Genomic DNA, 14531 nt, shown 5'->3' with positions numbered 1-14531 from the left:
AGAAAACCCTGGGCATCCTCTGACTCAGCACCGCTAAAAGATGGAGGTCGAAATCTGTCAAATCTCTCAAGTCTTCTCTGCTCATCATTTGCCATAACAAGAACTACCGGGGCTTGAGCAGCTACAACCTGCTGGGTTGGTAGTGCCTCCGGTATCTGAAGTCCTTGTACTATCTGGTCTGGAGTACAGACAACGGGGGTATGAGTACCTCTCCCGGCCTGAGAAGCAGCAGGTGCGTCCTGAGCCGAAACCACCTGAGCCAGACCAGTGCAAGCTGCCAATATCTGGGCCAAAGTCTCCTGAAGGCCTGGAATCTCAATGGGCACAGCTTGTGCCTGAGCTGATCCTGTCGGCTCAACTACATCTGAAATCTGCTCCTGAGCTGGAGCAACTGGTGGCACTACAGGTGCTGGTCCAACTGTGGTACGAGCTACACCTCGACCCCGGCCTCTACCACGGCTCTAGCCTCTCGCGGCCCTAACTGGTGGCACTGGTGTTTGACCGTCTGATCCGGTAGAACGTGTCCTCACCATTTCAAATTAGCGGAGGAAATGCTTGTTAGAATGAAGGATGAGAGCTGTAAGATTACTGAGGATATATTCCTCTCAATCTATAGAGCCTATGGACGGGTTCACAAGCCACTTGAGGTGATAATGGTTTTTCAAAAGATGAAGGAGTATGATTGTGAGCCAACCCATAAATCGTATATTACGGTGTTCTCTGTACTTGTTGATGAAAACCGGCTTAAAACTGCTTTTAGGTTTTATCGTTACATGAGGGGAATGGGCATTCCACCTTGTGTTGCTTCACTTAATATGTTGATTAAAGCTCTCTGGAAGAACAGTGGAACAATGGATTCTGCCTTTCGTATTTTCCGTGAGATGCCCAATCGCGGATTTACACCGGATTCCTATTCGTATGGGACTCTAATTAATGGGCTTTGCAGATTGGGCAAGTCCACTGAAGCAAAAGAACTTCTGATGGAGATGGAAGCAAATGGTTGTTCACCTACTGTAGTCACCTATACTTGTTTGATTCATGGCTTTTGCCAGTCAAATAACTTAAATGAAGCCTTGGGATTGCTTGAGGACATGAGGAGCAAAGGTATTGAGCCCAATGTATTCACTTATAGTTCTTTGATGGACGGTCTTTGTAAGGGTGGACGTTCTTCTCAAGCAATGGAGCTATTGGAGATAATGATTCATGAATATAAGGTTCCAAATATTATAACCTACAGTACCTTAATTCACGGACTTTGTGGAGAAGGTAAAATTGGAGAAGCCTTAGAGGTTTTCGACAGAATGAAACTTCAGGGATGTAAACCTGATGCAGGGTTATACTGGAAAGTTATCCATGGCTTTTGTGAGAATAACAAGTTTCAAGAAGCAGCCAACTATCTTGATGAAATGATTCTTAGTGGAATATCTCCTAACCGATTAACTTGGAGCTTGCATGTGAAGATCCATAATGCAGTAGTCCGAGGCCTGTGTGCTGTGAATGATCCAAATCGAGCTTTTCAATTATATCTTAGCATGCGCACCCGAGCCATCTCAGTTAGAGGACAAATCTTTTGAGACTCTGGTCAACCATTTCTGCAAGAAAGGAGACGTGCACAAGGCTGCTCGTATTGTCGAGGAAATGTTGATTGATGGAAGCATTCCAGATGAACAAACATGGGCTGTTGTGGTGGGTGGATTTTGGGATAGAAGGAAGGTAAGGGAAGCAGCTGAATCCGTACAGGCTGACCTGATGTGTAAACGTGCGGATTTTTTATCTTGACGTCTTGTTCAAGTTACTGATTATGAGTGTCAAAACCAAAATAACATGGTTTTATGCATTGCTTCACCGTCTAGGAACAATTTTGGTTAATCATAACATAGTGGGTGTCTATTGTATTTACTCTTTTTATCTATTTGGTGCAAAGTTAAGATTATTCCATGGCAATCTGGAACTCAAGGGTTCAAGATGCAGTTCAATTTTCGCAGTGCGCAGTGGTAAGTGTTCAGAAACTCTATTCCTTAATGTCCCAGAATATGGAGTTTCTTGGGCTTCCTGTTTCCATGAAGTGCGTATTATATCACATTTACATGATTAAGTGCTCTTTAGTTCTAGTATCTTCCCTCCAAAAATTTGAATTATGACTCTTTTGCATGTTAAAAATGCACTTGTTGATCTCTGACTTTCTGAACTACAGATTATCTTAAAATTTCATGAAGGCAAATACAAGCATTCTTATATCTACAGTCACTGCTAAATTCATTTACAGCTTCATCTGGCAAGTTGGGTCAAAGGCCATGAAATTGGTACTATGGTACATGAATGGAAAGACCAATAAAAAGCATGAATATCACTCTGAATGTAAAAGAAGGAGAGGATACATATGCGACAAGCCTCTGAGAACAAATATATTAGTTAGCGGTGAGGGGGAAGCCAATGCCATGACGTTGCGTAGGAAACACCACAAACAACATACTGCAGATGACCCCAATTGCCACTACCGTGTAATAAAAAAATGCTATTCGGTCAAGTACCTTTAATGGCGACAATTAAATATTCCCATCTTTATTTATAATTCTTCGTAGAAATGCAGACTAACCCGATTTTGGGTAAAAGAAGAACGAATAGAGTTTCTGCATTACTTATGTTTTTTTTTTAAAAAAAAAAACAACTGCATATTTTATTCATCTTCCAATAGGTAGTACCGATGATTTGAGGGTTAGAGGCGTAAATTTGTGGAGTTTTCAGACAGTGACTCTTTTGTGAGTTATGAATCTGGTTCCATGGTTACTATCATACTCCCAAAAATATTATTATTGTTTTTGAACACAAAGGTAACATAGGTACAAATATATTTACCTCATCATCTTTCACATTTTATGAATCTCCACTAGTATTTTCAACTAATAACAACAACAATATTCTCTTGGCTCTTTTGGCCATTCACAAAATTCTTTATTCAATGTACGTTGGCCGTATTTGATATTCCACACTTGCATTTCTTCCCTCTCATGTATCATCATCATATATATCAAAATATATAATATTCCAGAAATCACAACTTTAAGTTCATTAGAATATATTAACAGAAATTTAGTTTCCGGAATCAACAAATTCGCACGACGGAATACAAAAAAGTGAAGTTTTCCTACGGTTTCTGCAGCCTCTCGAAAATAAGTACAGACATCTCCGTACCGATCCGCAAGACTCTACTAAACCTGCTCATGACTTGTGAGACGTATGTAACCTAGGCTCTGATACCAACTTGTCACGACCCAAATTCCTAACATATCGTGATGGCGCCTATCTCAGTACTAGGCAAGCCGACTACATCAATAACTCACGATTTCCTTTAAATTTAAAAGTGTAACGTTTAATACAATACCAAAGATTTAGCAATTTCTGATACAACTCTCCCAAAACGTGGTGTCACTGAGTACATGAGCATCTAATATGAGTACAAGTCTGAAAAATACGATCTATAATAGTCTAAGACCAAAATACAGTAATAAAGAGATAGGGAAGGAGAAACAAGGTCTGCGAAATACGGCAGCTACCTCTGAATCTCCGAAAAATTAGCGGTACGGAAGAATCAACACCCGATATGTCCGGGAATACCTGGATCGGCACACGAAGTGTAGGGTATAGTATAAATACAACCAACTCAGCAAGTAACAATAATAACTAAGGAACGGAAGATAATGACGAGCTACACAGTCATAGTTCACTTTCAGTAGTTCCAACAAAGAATAGACATGCTTTTAAATCCGGCAGTTTAAGTCAAATCAATTTTATATAGTTCAATTTCAAGTAGTCCGGATATAAATTCTTTCATAGATTTCACAACAACGATAGATAGCAACCAAGTGCAACAACAAATGCAAAGCAAGTACAGCCTCTCAGGCAACAATCACTCAACTCATCACAACAGCTCAACCACTCGACTCTCAGCCCTCACACTCACACTCAATGGGTACCCTCGCTCACTAGGGGTGTGTACAGACTCCGGAGGGGCTCCTACAGCCCAAGCGCCATAATCTGCACGGACAACTCACGTGCTATAATATCCTGCACGGACAACTCACGTGCCATAATATCCTTACCTCACTAACAGGCCCTCGGCCTTACGCAGTCCTTTACCTCTCTAGTCTCTCGGGCTCTCAAAAATCACAAAGATCAGCCCAAACAAAGATAACATAGTGCATCAACAAATATCAAGAAAGACTGAGGTATGATACGCGAGTAAAATCATGAATGAGAACAAGATAGCAATTAGCAAATAATTCAACAAGTGTGTGACCTCTGTGGGTCCCAACAGTACTATCATATAGCCTAAGCATGATTTTTAACATGATTTACAGTCAAATTGCTTCAACACAAAGAGAGATTATAGCTAACAACATATCATTCAACTTTATAGTTTCACGGGACGGACCAAGTCACAATCTCTTCGGTGCATGCCCACACGCCCGTCACCTAGCATGTGTGTCACCTCCAAAATAATCACATGACACAAAATTCGTGGTTGCATACCCTCAGGACCAGATTTATAACTGCTACTTACCTCAACTCGTATAATTATTTATTCCGCTATGCCCTTGCCACGAGAATTGGTCTCCGAAATCCTCGTATCTAGCCACAATTAATTCGAATAAGTCAATACAAATTATTGTAATTAATTCCATAAGAAAATACTAATTTTTTCAATACAAATTATTGAGGTCGGATTTTGGTAAAATTGGCATGGTTAGACTCGTGGTTGAATGGGCTTTCGTATTTCGTAACTTTTGTCGGGTTCCGAGATGTGGGCCCCACGGACGATATTTGAGCTAATTTCGGATTTTTGTTGGAAAATTAGTATTTTCTTATGGAATAAATTCTAATAAATTTTATTGACAGAATCGAATTATTTGTGGCTAGATTCGAGGTGTTTAGAGGTCAATTCAAGCAAGAAGACGATTATGGAATATTGGCATAACTTCAAAAAGGTAAGTGTCTTTCTTAATCTCGTGTGGGGGAAATTTCCCTTAGGCATTGAGTCTTATGTGCAACTTGGGTAATTGAAAACCATGTACGCGAGGTGACGAGTACGTACTTGATTTATATGTGCAAATTTTATTGGGTTAAAATCTTGAGCATATTGTGTAGTAAATTGGATAATTGTTGGCATATATTTAGTCATCTACTTGTCGTGCCTAAACCCTTGTTGTTGACTCTGTTGTTATATGACAGTGTGATGTGATTGTTATTTGATTATTTATGAAATTTTGTGAATTTGCTGGTTGATAATTATTGGAATTTAATTTTATTTTGGATTTTTTCCTCAGCAAATAATTAATTAAATGAGCTTAAGAAGCGGTGTTTATATAATTATTGAAAATTTAAATTTAATGAAGACTTTGCTTTATGTCGAGTAATTTCTATCTCTATTAATTGTTTTTGGGTGTTGTGCACCGTATGGCCGAGCCATGGGCTCCTTATTGTGGGAAATAATGTATTGTTGATTTCTGTGGCAAGTTGTAATATTTGAGCACTTGATGTGTAATTTGTGATATGTTGTAAGATTTGAGCACCTGATGTGTAATTTGTAATATGTTGTAAGATTTGAGCACTTGATGTGCAATCTGTGATATGTTGTAAGATTGAGCACTTGATGTGCAATCTGTGATATGTTGTAAGATTGACACTTGATGTGCAATCTGTGATATTTTGTAAGATTTGAGCACTTGATGTGAAATTTGTGAAATGCTGTAATATTTGGCAGTTGAGGTACAAGTTATATTATGCTGTGATATTTGGGCACTTGAGGTGCGATTTATGAAATATTGTGATATTGATACGCATGCGGTGAGATAATAGTGGCTTGAAACGCGTGGCTAGTAAGGGAACTACTAGAAGTCATGCGGTGATATAAGGTCAGGGTGTTAAAACGCATGCGGTGAGATAAGAGTGGCTTGAATTGTGTGGCTAGTAGGGGAACTACTAGAAGTCATGCGGTGTGATAAGGGTGGCTAAAAATACGGATGCTATTTCGGAAAAAAATGATTTCTTTAAAATTAAATATAAAGGCTCCCGCGGTGATATAAGAAAATGAGATATTGTGAATTTATTTATGATTTGGGACTACGAGGCATTGATACGGGATTTTTTAATCGAAAGAATTATATTCAAAATATTTATTTGAAAGGATTTTTATTCGTAAGAATTATATGTGAAAGATAATTAATTGATGAACTTGATTTAGCTGGGTGTAATTGTATTTATTAATTATTGAGCGATATTAAATGGTAATCTTATTGTCTTACTGTGCATATCATTGGTTGTTTTATGTTGCCTTATTGTGATATCACTGGTTGAGTTGTTGTTATCATTGCTAGTTATTTTTCAATACTATTGTATACTGCTATATTGCACAGGGTATTAGACTAGTGAGTGTCTTGACTGGACCTCGTATCTACTCCATTGAGGTTAGTCTTGATACTTACTGAGCACCGCTGTGGAAATGTGCAGAGCCAGGTATTGAAGATAACGGACTTGAGCAGAGTTAAAGCGAGATCGTAAGGATTCAAGGTAGAGCTGCTTGGTCGTCGCAGTCCCTTGGAGTCCTTTCATTCCATTGTACTGTTTACTTGTAATCAAACAGTATTATATATTCGTTTCTCGTGATCATTCTATATATTTAGTTAGAGTTCGTGACTCAGTACTACCAGTCTTGGGAGGTTGTATATCGTAATTATTTCCGCTGTTAGTTTTGATTAATTATTTAATTAAAAAAAATGGCTTCAAAAATGCAATGGAAATCAGCTTACATAGTCTTAGAGACTAGGTGTCATCACGACTCTTGTGGTGGGATTTTGGGTCGTGACATTAATCTCTTATTTTTTGATTTTGTTTCGTTGTTGATTCTCTTTTGTAACGACTCGGCCGATCGTTTTGAGTATTCTAACCCTGTTCCCCAATTTACTGCTCAATTTATGCTTTATAGTTGTTTTATGACTTACCGGGGTAGTTGGTTCGGATCCGAAAGGAATTAGGAGTGAAATGAGACACTTAGTCCCATAACTGAAAAATTTAAGTTAGAAAAATGGATCGGATATGGACCTATATGTAAACGACCTCAGATTTGAATTTTGATGATTCCAATAGCTCCGTATGGTGATTTTGGACTTAGGAGCGTGTCCGGAAAATTATTTGGAGGTCCGTAGAGGAATTAGGCTTGAAATGCCGAAAGTTGAATTTTTGGGAAGTTTGACGAGGAGTCGAGGGCCACGATCGAAGACCAGGGTCGAAGACATGGTCGAAGGCCAGGGTCGAAGACATGGTCGAAGGCCAGGGTCGAAGACATGATCGAAGACTAGGGTCGAGAGCCATAATCAAGGCCCAGGATCGAGGACCATGATCAAGAACCAAGATCGAGGACCTCGATCGAAGGTCAAGATCGTAAGCCAAGATCGAAGCAGAACCGAGGCTGTCTGGGCAGTATTATAAAACAGGTACTTCGTCCCATTCGCCCTTTTTGACAAATTGGAGCTTGAGGAGAGGCGAGTTTCGATAGATTTTCAAGGAAAACTTGAGGTAAGTCCCTTATGATCATTTTTACTCCATAATATTGAATTATCATCGAATAATCCTACTAGATTACATGATTTTGAGGTGTAAATCGGAGATTGAAACTTAGAAATTTGGAAATAAGATTTGTAGATTTGAGGGTCGAGTTGAGGTCGGATTTTGGTAAAATTGGTATGGGTAGACTCGTGGTTGAATAGGCTTTCGGATTTTGTAACTTTTGTCAGGTTTCGAGACGTGGGCCCCACGGGCGATTTTGAGCTAAAATTCAGATTTTTATGGAAAATTAGCATTTTCTTATGGAATTAATTTCAATGAATTTTATTGACTGAAACGAATTATTTATGGCTAGATTCGAGGCATTTGGAGGCCAATTCATGAGGAAAGGACATTGCAGAATAAGAATTTCACGGCTTGAGGAAAGTAACAGTTATAAATCTGGTCCTCAGGGTATGAAACCCCGGAATTTTGTGTCATGTGAATGTTTTCGAGGTGACGCACATGCTAGGTGACGGGCGTGTGGGCGTGTGGGCGTGCACCGAGGGGATTGTGACTTGGTCCGTCCCGTGAAACTGTAAAGTTGAATAACTTATTGTTAGTTATATGCTCTATATGTGTTGAAGAAATCTGACTGTAAATCATGTTAGAAATCATGCTTAGACTATGTGATAGTACTATTGGGACCCACAGAGGTCACATAGTTGCTGAATCATTTGCTAATTGCTATCTTGTACTCAGTCATGATTTTACTTGCGTATCATACCTCTGTCTTTCTTGATATTTGTTGATGCATTATGTTATCTTTGTTTGGTCTGATCTTTGTGATTTCTGGGATCCCGAGAGACTAGGGAGGTTGAGGACTGAATAAGGCCGAGGGCCTATCAGTGAGGTAAGGATATTATGGCACGTGAGTTGTCCGTGTAAGATATTATAGCACATGAGTTGTCCGTGCAGCACGTGAGTTGTCGGCAGATTATGGCGCTTGGGCTGTAGGATCCCCTCCGAAGTCTGTACACCCCTAGTGAGCGCGGGTACCCATTGAGTGTGTGTGCTAAGGGCTGAGAGCCAAGTGGTTGAGTTGTTGTGATGAGTTGAGTGACTGTTGCCTGAGAGGCTGCACTTGCTTTGCATTTATTGTTGCACATGGTTGCTATCTGTCATTATTGTGAAATCTATGAAAGATTTTAAATTCGGATTACATGAACTTGAACTATATAAAAGTGATTTGACTTAAACTGCCGGATTTGAAAGCATGCTTATTCTTTGCTGGAATTACTGAAAGTGAACTATAACTGTGTAGCTCGTCATTATCTTTAGTTACTTAGTTATTATCGTTACTTGCTAAGTTGGTTGTACTCATACTACACCCTCCACTTCGTGTGCAGATCCAGGTATTCCTGGACATAGCGAGTGTTGATCATTTCATGCAGTTGATGTTAAGGAGATTTTGAGGTAGCTGCCGTGTTCCGTAGACCTTGTCTCTCCTTCTTTATCTCCTTGTTTACTGTATTTGGTCTCGGACTATTATAGACCGTATTTTCCAGACATGTATTGATATTAGATGCTCATGTACTCAGTGACACCAGGTTTTGGGGAGTGTTCGTGTCAATATTTGTGGAATTTTGTGTTGTATTAAATTATTGTATTTTCAAACTTAAGAGAAATTATGGTTTATCGAGATTATCGGCTTGCCTAGTATCGGGATAGGCACCATCACGACACGTTGGGATTTTGGGTTGTGACAAGTTGGTATCAGAGCCTAGGTTACATAAGTCTCACGAGTCATGAGCGGGTTTAGTAAAGTCTTGCGGATCAGTACGAAGATGTCTGTACTTATCTTTGAAAGGCTGCAGAACCCTTAGAAATATTTCTGTTCTTGTATTCTATCGTGCGAATTTGTTGATTCTGGAAACTAAATTTTTGCTATTCTATTCTCTCACAGATAGTGAGGACACGTACTACCGGATCAGATGGTCAGCCACTAGTGCCACCAGTTAGGGCCGCGAGAGGACGGGGCCGTGGTAGAGGCCGGGGGCGAGGTAGAGGTCGAGGTGTAGCTCGTACCACAGTTGCACCAGCACTTGTAGTACCACCAGTTGCTCCAACTCAGGAGAAGATTCCAGATATAGTTGAGCCGACAGGATTAGATCAGGCACCATTTGTGCCCATTGAAATTCCAGGCCTTCAGAAGACTTTGGCCCAGATATTGGCAGCTTGCACTTGTCTTGCTCAGGTGGTTTCGGCTCAGGCCGAACCTTCCACTTCTCAGGCCAGGGGAGGTACTCATACCCCTGTAGCCCGTACTCCAGACCAAGTAGTACAGGGACTTCAGATACCGGGGGAACTACCAGCCCAGGTGGCTGCAGCTGCTCAGGCCCCGGTAGTTCCTGTTATGGCAGATGATGAGCAGAGGAGACTTGAGAGATTTGAGAGGCTTCGACCTCCACCTTTTAGCGGTGATGAGTCAGAGGATGCCCAAGATTTTTTGGATAAGTGTCAGTGGATGCTTTGGACAGCGGGTATTCTAGAGACCAGTGGGGTCTCATTCACTACTTTTCAGTTTTCTAGAGCTGCCTTCAGATGGTAGGAGTCTTACGAGAGGTGTAGGCCAGTCGGTGCAGCACCCCTTACCTGGCAGCAGTTCTCCGGTCTATTCCTGAAGAAGTTTGTGCCTCAGTCCCGCATAGAGGAGTTGCGCAGGCAGTTCGAGCAGCTTCGTCAGGGCGATAAGTCTGTGACACAATATGAGATGAGATTTTCAGAATTGGCCCATCATGCTATCTGGTTGATTCCCATAGACAGGGAAAGGATCAAGAGATTCATAGATGGCCTCACTTTTCAACTGTGATTACTCATGACTAGAGAGAGAGTGTCTGGTGCTACTTTCGATGAGGTTGTTGACATTGCTCATCATATTGAGATGGTTCGCAGCCAGGAGTGGGTTGAGAGGGAGGCTAAGAAGCCTCGTGGTTCCGGTGATTTCAGTAGTGTTCCTTCAGGGGGTCAGTTTTACCGCAGTAGGGGCCGTTCTTACAGACACGCTCAGGTGGGTCGTCCAGCTCATCGTGGTGCATCAGCTAGCCACGGTTCTTACAGTGCTTACTCAGGCCAGTCTTCATTCAGTGCACTACTAGTGCAGAGTTCTCATCATGCCTCTTCTGCTCAGGCTTCTATAGGTAATTCTACGGGTTATCAGGAGCAGCTGTTCCGACATAGGAGGGGTTGTTTCGAGTGCGGAGAATTGGGTCATTTCAAGAGAGATTGTCCTAGGCTGTTGAGTGGGGCTCCACAGCAGAGTTCTCGATCGACGGCACCAGCACCAGTAGTTAAACCACCCGTCTAGCCAGCTCGGGGTGGGGGTCAAGCATCTAGGGGTCGCCCAAGAGGGGGAGGCGATCAGGTGGCGGGCAGACTCGATTCTATGCTTTTACTACCAGGCCAAATGTTGTTGTTTCAGATGCAGTGATCACAGGTATTGTTTAAGTGTGCCACAGGGAGGCTTCTATATTATTTGACCATGGTTCCACTTATTCATATATATCATCTTATTTTGCTCATTATCTGGATATGCCATGTGAGTCCTTAGTTTCACCTGTTTGTGTATCTACATCGGTGGGCGATATTATTACTGTGGATCGTGTGTATCGGTCGTGTGTGATAACTATTGGGGAACTCGATACTAGAGTTGAACTCTTATTACTCGGTATGGTTGATTTCAATGTAATCCTAGGTATGGATTGGTTGTCTCCATGTCATGCTATTCTGGACTGTCACACAAAAATCGTGACATTGACGATGTCGAGGTTGCCAAAGGTTGAATGGAGAGGTTTCCTAGATTTTGTTTCTAGCAGGGTAATTTCTTATTTGAAGGCCCAACGTATGGTTAGAAAGGGATGTCTGTCATATTTGTCCTTTGTGAGAGATGTTGATGCAAATACTCCTATTATTGATTCAGTACCAGTCGTGCGAGACTTTCCGGATGTATTTCCTGCAGACCTGCCGGGTATGCCACCCGACAGGGATATTGATTTTGGTATTGACTTGGTGTAAGGCACTCAGCCTATTTCTATTCCTCTGTATCGTATGGCACCCGCTGAGTTAAAAATATTGAAAGAGCAACTTAAGGAACTCCTTGAAAAGGGGTTTATTAGGCCTAGTGTATCACCTTGGGGTGCACCCGTTTTGTTTGTGAAAAAGAAAGATGGTACTATGCGGATGTGCATTGATTATAGGCAGTTGAACAAAGTTACAATCAAGAATAAATATCAATTGCCGCGTATTGATGACTTATTTGACCAGCTTCAGGGAGCGAGGGTGTTCTCCAAAACTGATTTGAGATCTGGGTATCACTAGCTGAAAATTCGGGATTCGGATGTTCTGAAGACGGCATTCAGAACTCGTTATGGCCACTATAAATTTCTTGTGATGTCTTTTGGGCTAACCAATGCCCCAACAACATTTATGCATTTGATGAATAGTGTATTTCAGCCATATCTTGATTTATTTGTCGTAGTATTTATTGATGATATTCTGGTGTACTCACGTAGCCAGGAGGAGCATGCACAACACTTAGGTATTGTATTACAAAGGCTGAGGGAGGAGAAACTTTATGCCAAATTCTCTAAGTGTGAGTTCTGGCTCAATTCGGTGGCATTTTTGTGACATATAGTGTCCAGTGAAGGAATTAAGGTGGATCCGAAGAAAATAGAGGCAGTTAAGAATTGGCCCAGACCATCTTCAGTTACTGAGATTCGGAGGGTTTCTCGTCTATTGCATCGCCTATGACTAAGTTGACCCAGAAAGGTGCTCTATTCAGGTGGTCAGATGAATGTGAGGAGAGCTTTCAGAAGCTCAAGATAGCTTTGACTACAGCTTCAGTATTGGTGTTGCCTACAGGTTCAGAGTCTTATACTGTGTATTGTGACGCATCGCGTATTGGTCTCGGCGCAGTGCTGATGCAAGATGGTAGGGTGATTGCCTATGCTTACAGATAGTTAAAGGTACATGAGAAGAATTATCCAGTCCGCGATATTGAGTTAGCAGCTATTGCGTGAGCTGATTCTCCAGGAAGCTCACAGTTCGCGGTACTCTATTCATCCAAGTGCCGCGAAGATGTATCAGGATTTGAGGCAGCACTATTAGTGGAGGTGGATGAAGAAAGATATAGTTGGGTTTATATCTCGATATTTAAATTGTCAACAGGTAAAGTACGACCATCAAAGACCGGGCAGATTGCTTTAGAGACTTGAAATTTCGGAGTGGAAGTGGGAGCGTATTACCATAGACTTCGTAGTTAGGCTCCCACGGACCTTGAGAAAGTTTGATGTTGTCTGGGTGATTGTAGATCGGCTAACCAAGTCCACATATTTTATTTCAGTTGGTACTAATTATTCTTCGGAGCGGTTGGCTGGGATTTATATTCGCGAGATTGTTCGCCTACACGGTGTGCCGGTGTCCATTATTTCAGATCGAGGTACGCAGTTTACCTCACAGTTTTGGAGGGCAGTGCAGCGAGAAATGGGCACACAGGTTCAGTTGAGTACAACATTTCACCCTCAGATGGACGGACAGTCCAAGCGCACTATTTAGATATTGGAGGATATGCTACACGCTTGTGTCACTGATTTTGAGGGTTCTTAGGATCAATTTCTGCCACTCACGGGGTTTTCTTACAATAATAGCTACCAGTCAAGCATTCAGATAGCTCCGTATGAAGCTTTATATGATAGACGGTGTCGGTCTCCAGTGGATTGGTTTGAGCCAGGTGAGGTTAGACTATTGGGTACTGACTTGGTTCAGGATGCTTTAGAGAAGGTCAAACTAATTTAGGAATGGCTTCGCACGGCATAGTCTAGAAAGAAGAGTTATGCCGACAGAAAGGTTCGTGATGTTGTTCAGATGGTTGGGGAGAAGGTTCTGCTCAAGATTTCACCCATGAAGGGTGTGTTGAGGTTCGGGAAGGGCAAGTTGAGCTCTCGGTATATTGGGCCTTTAGAGATACTTAAGAAAATTGGGGAGGTGGCTTATGAACTTGCTTTGCCACCTAGTCTATCAGGTATTCATCCAGTGTTCCATGTATCCATGCTCCGGGAATATGTCGGGGATCCGTCTCATATTCTGGATTTCAGTACAGTACAACTGGGCAGTAATTTGACTTATGATGTGGAGATTTTAGACCGACATGTTAGAAACCTGAGGTCAAAGAGTATAGCATTAGTGAAGGTGCAGTGGAGAGTCCAACCAGCCGGAGAAGCTACTTGAGAGATTGAGCAGCAGATGTGGAGCAACTATCCACACATATTTGAGACTCCAAGTATTGTTCTAAACCCGTTCAAGGACGAACGTTTGTTTAAGAGGGGGAGAATGTAACGATCCAGCTCGTTTTGAGTATTATAACCTCGTTCCCCCATTTACTTCTCAATTTATGCTTTATAGTTATTTTATGACTTACCGGAGTAGTTGGTTCGGTTCCGGAAGGAATTCAGAGTGAAATGAGACACTTAGTCTCATAACTGAAAGTTTTAAGTTAGAAAAATGGACCGGATATGGACCTATGTGTAAACGACCTCGAAAATTGAATTTTGATGATTCCAATAGCTCTATATGGTAATTTTGGACATAGGTGCGTGTCCGGAAAATTATTTGGAGGTCCATAGTGGAATTAGGCTTGAAATGCCGAAAGTTGAATTTTTGGGAAGTTTGACCGGGGGGTTGACTTTTTGATATCAGGGTCAGAATCCGATTATGAAAATGTGAATACCTCCTTTATGTCATTTATGACTTGTGTGCAAAATTTGAGGTCAATCGGACGTGATTTGACAGGTTTCGGAGTCATTTGTAGAAATTCAAAATTTCAAAGTTCAATAGGCTTGAATTGGGGTTGTCACGACCCGAAATTTCCCACCGACGGGACCGTGATGGCACCTAACATTTCACTTTCTAGGCAAGACAACGTTAGAGAATCATTA

General features: G+C 41.4%; 1 pseudogene; it reads left to right on the top strand.

Annotated features, from left to right (window-relative positions):
* The first annotated feature begins 200 nt into the window (after positions 1-200).
* LOC104089707 (pentatricopeptide repeat-containing protein At5g46100-like) lies at positions 201-1798 on the top strand (annotated as a pseudogene).
* Positions 1799-14531: the final 12733 nt, after the last annotated feature.

This window comes from Nicotiana tomentosiformis, chromosome 8 (genome assembly GCF_000390325.3).
Source record: "Nicotiana tomentosiformis chromosome 8, ASM39032v3, whole genome shotgun sequence".
Taxonomy (NCBI): Eukaryota; Viridiplantae; Streptophyta; class Magnoliopsida; order Solanales; family Solanaceae; genus Nicotiana; species Nicotiana tomentosiformis.
Note: the sequence above shows the minus strand (reverse complement) of the source record. Positions and strands in the feature narration are given on the sequence as shown.